Consider the following 5,000-nt stretch of genomic DNA (forward strand, 5'->3'; position numbering starts at 1 on the left):
GTGCTTATTGTGGTGATTAATTGCCTTGTGAATTCCTTCGATTCCTTCAGACGTTACACAACCTGGAACTAGAGTTTCATGTGATAATGATGCAACTTCAGGTATTTTTTTGTGTGTCTTTCATATCGGTATGTTCGGTACATATACAATGGTTTAAGTAAATGTCGTTAGTGAAAAAAGAAAAAGCAAATTCAATTAGAGAATCGTAAATGAAGAATCCAGAAAGAAATGATCTTAGAACTTCGGTCTTGAATACAAAAGTGCATTCACAATTTTTTTTTTTAAATCGTCTATTCACAAATACAAGAATGGAAATGGTATAATAATGGTTCTTGTAAATCACAAACATCCGTTGTGTAACGTCCCCCTCGCTTCCTACGTCGTGTGATAGATGCTGTTGCATTTTCTTGCAATAGGTGGCGTTGGCATCACGTTGCAGGTGCCCCCCGGCCGCTTGTGTCACCAATCATGGCATCGCCGTACCGTAGAGTTACTGCTAACCCTCGCCCCATTACTTCATTGTGTATATATCATTAGAGCGTGATATAAAAAAAAGATAATTAAATCGTGCTGTCGACATCTGCAGACATCATTCATTTTTTACTTAGGAGTCTCAACTGTGATAGAATTTAGATACAGATTTTTTATTTTTGTAGCACGTATGAGATTAGAAGCCTATCCTTTGTGTTGTTTGTCCTAGTGATTTAGCTTTACCACCTTTCTATCCACATATGCTAATGTATTCTAAGAGTAGCAAAACAAGATTTTAATTATGTCATCGATAGATCTCCCCCGATAGATCTGTAAGCCCTGCCTCCCTTCTTCCCTTTTTCTGGAAATATACAGGGCGCAGCATCCTTTAAAAAAAAAGAAAAAAAGGGGGGTTACGAACTTCTTACGTATATATGAACCCGACCCTATTTTTTTTTTTCTTTTTTTTTTTATATACAGCTTTGCAGGCTTCGATTTGCCTCATCTTTTCAAAGCTGTTGTTGTGAATTTTTCCCCAAAAAAAAAAAATTACTTTCGCGATATGTGGTGAAACTGCAAATGAGCACCGGGTTATTTAGACACTCACTTTGTCTCACTTTGACTTGTTGCGTCCATGCAACGGCTCTCTCAACTTAGCTCTAGCGTAGCCTTCGAGATTGCATTTTAATCAAGATACCTCTTCTCATTTCCTCATTAAAATTTCCGAAACTCTTCGGCTTGCAAGGATCTCCGATGTCAGATGTTGCCCGATCAATCTTATCTATCAAAAAAAAAAAAATAAAAAAACTGCGGATTTAAGACAAAATGTTGCACATGCAGCAGAAAAAAGGTGAATGTTGGTCATTGATTCCAATAATTCTTGGAAGCGTTAACCTCCGAGTCCGACTTGGGATTGAAAAGAAAAGAAAAGTCGAAAAAATAATCAGTAACTATAATGCAGAGAAAAAAAAATATAGAAATACTAGATCAACGCCGAGAACAGTAAAGGAAAGATGACATTTATGCTATGAACAGGAAAAAAAAATATATTAATTATGAAAACATATGACGACTCTCATGTATAGGTAGGTATTTTTGATCCTTACCAATTTAGGCACACAGCATTACATAGATCCGTATAGATGTAGGTTCTGCTTTGCGAATAACTCAGCCACTTGGTCAAGACAAATCGTCGATTCTTGCTTCAAAAAAAAAGTAATAATAATAATAATAAAAAATGGTCTTATATATTAGTCACCCCTATTACCGTCTCCGCTAGATTTCTATACTGTAAGAGTTACACCGCTTGAGCTGGACGAAGAAGAAGAGGAAGAAGAAGAAGAAGGAGAAGAAGAAGATTGAAGTTATCAAACCGCCTTTTGTCTCTATGCCAGATGTATCATAGCAATCGTCCCCTTTAATTAAGAGCCAAAAAAAAAAACGACAAACGATATCCCTCCCGCGCTCCGTTCATGTGAAGAAAGTGAATTTAAAACAAGTTGCAAATCCTGCAAATCCTTTAAAACAAGTTGCAAATCCTGCAAATCCTTTAAAACAAGTTGCAAATCCTGCAAATCCTTTAAAACAAGTTGCAAATACTGCAGATCCTTTACTTACATAAGAGGTAGCTTTATTTAGATCCCGCTGTGCAACGAGTAGACACACGCACTTAGCATTAAACCCAATCACGGAAATGCAGATTTTCAACGTCTTTTGTGATCTTCAATTAACTTTGCTTGTGCATTCGTTATCGTTTTTCCCAATCCAAAAACAACAACAAAAAATAAATATAAATAAAAATCAGGCATTGCTAGCAGATATTATGATGTTGAGATCAATCCAAGATCATAACAGTAACAAAATAAACAAAAAACAAAAAAAAAAGAAATCATAAATAAAATATTTCATTTCAAAAACCGTAGCAAAGTTAAGACGAAGAGCAAAACGTTTTAGTCATAATTTCACACGTCGCAAAAATTTTAAAAAATTTAAATACTCATCATAGTACATAAGTCATTCATTTTCCAGTTAATAATATATCACTTCACGGGTTAGTGTTCCAAGGATACATATTAATTAATGCCGTAGTATAAATAATAAGGTAACATTCGAATTGAGTAGCTGTACTGCGTTAGCATTGGTGTTTGACAGACTGTTGATATTTTCTTTGGCAAATATATTCTAATAGTTCAGATCATTGGAATTGATATAACTAACGAGGTACAAAATAGCACTCAGACTTCACTTCAGAAGAATCATGCAAATAATTAAATTTTGATGTGACTGGTATTCATGATTTTACATTATTTTTCTTTTTTCTTGTTTCCTATTTTTTTTACGTAAAATTCGTTTCGATTCAAAAACTGGACACGGTTTTTGTCTCTTGCAAGTAATCAGGTGGCCTTTTCAGTCAGTTGACCCGATTGATATGGTGTTGTTGCCTTAGATATCAAAGGATTCAGGGACAGATCCTGTTTGTGTTAGCTGCTGCGAGAGGTTTGAATCTTTTGAATTTCTTACGTAAGTCTTGGCCTTAAGAAGAGAATCAAATGCTCGATGCTTGTGATGGTTGGCGTTTAGGTAACAGTGACTTATAGACTTAATTATGCTTAGAATTATCCAAAAAAGATATATATATGAATTGGTTTGGTTAGTTATGTGATTTGATGAGTAATCGTAAGAGGATTATTGATTAGTCGTACGGATTTTATTATTATGATTCAAAGTAAGCATATCAGCTGACTTGAATGTGCTCAAAATTGATGGCTTAATGAGAGAGTTGAATATACCAATCAAAGCAGTGCGTTAGAAGCCTTATTGTATTGTTAGATGCAACGAAACAGGATTATTTTGATTATTTTAATTTTGGGGAGTCAATTTCTTTGATTTTAGATGTCGTGAGAGGCCAATGGACAACGGATTGTGTTTTGACTGGTGTTTGATTTTATACTTAGAATGTGCCTTTATAGTTCAAGAAAAATATAGGAAACACCACCTGGTACATTTACCTGAAATAATGTTCAATGGGTGTTCACTGTTTCGTTATTTTTTTTTTTTTTTTTTTTTTTTTTTTTTTTTTTTTGACTGTTGTAAATCTGTATTTTGTTTCGAAGTAATTTTAAGGAGAAAGTCATTGATGAATTGGTGTTTTTGAACATATCGATTGTATGATTATAAACTATCGGTTTAGAGTCTCTTCGATGGTCGTCATTCGAGAGCGGAATTAGTTTGTGTATTTTTGCCGAGTAAGATAAGTTTAGTAACTGTTTTTTGGTGGCATTTTGGTGGGAAACATTACAGAGCATCAAATTATTGGTGTTTCATCTTCAAAGTATGTATCTTCATCATTGTCGATTACTAAAACATTGTGAAAAGAGAGAAAGGCAGTTCTTGTTCACCTCCACTGAATTATAGAATACATGGCACTGCTAATCGCACGCACAAAAATATAATGCCGTTCCTATAATACAGGTTTCCATATTCTATCATTCAATCGCAGTTTTTCTTTTCTCGTTTGTCAAACATGGTCTCCTTTCTCTTTCATCTCATTATTTCCAAACTTTTCCACAACATTTCAGTAAATTAGGAACTAAGAACAAGACGTTGGATTGTGTTTTTTTTCTCTCTCTCTCTCTCTCTCGAGTGAGAAATGAAAAAATAAAAAAAAAGGGAATGAATAACTGGTTCTGTGTGTTCGGATTCAGACGTATGTCCCTTAATTTTTTTTTTTTTCTGTTTACATTTATTTTTTTTTTTTTTATCTGTGTTTTTTGTGGAAGCTGTGGTGTGGTTTGTGAGGACTTTACTCTGGAATAAACCCAGGGAAAGTTTAGAAATGTGATTATGTTTAAACCGAATGAAAAAATGGTGGAATTTTTGAAAGAGATTGTTATACTGGATCGGAAAAGGTCGCTTGTGTATATACAAAATATATATCATATTATGCAGTTAAAGAACTACATGAGTTAGTGATTAGGGACCCTTACTATCATTAAGCATTAATCGCTTTGTTACAATGCTTATGCTTGTGATCATTATTGTTATCAAATTACTATCAAGATTCTAAATTTCACAACTGTTTTAATTATTGTATAACTTTTGACTATAATGATAAAGGGCTTATTTTTATTGTTATCATTATTATCATTTATATTATTATCATTATTATTCTATTATCATTATCATCATTGCTATCATTATCGTCACTATCACCATTAGCATTATTATCATCATTATTGTTATTAGTGTTTGAGTATTGATTGTTAATGTCATTATTATTATTATTCCTTGTAATGCTGATAGTATTTCCAACAATATTTACGATAGCAACAGCAGGAGCAACACCAATGATGTTAGTGATGTTAGTAATCATAAATGTTATTACAAATATGCTGCTATTCGTAATATTAACGATGATAAGGATAGTAGTAATGCTAATTAGAGTGAAGAAGACTAATGATAATCAACATTACAATTGATATGCATATCCTTTTTATTATGAGTATTTGAATCCTAGTTTTGTTAGCCTC

The sequence above is a fragment of the Penaeus japonicus genome, unplaced genomic scaffold (genome assembly GCF_977035675.1).
Source record: "Penaeus japonicus unplaced genomic scaffold, GWHDUDI00000001_assembly GWHDUDI00000012, whole genome shotgun sequence".
Taxonomy (NCBI): Eukaryota; Metazoa; Arthropoda; class Malacostraca; order Decapoda; family Penaeidae; genus Penaeus; species Penaeus japonicus.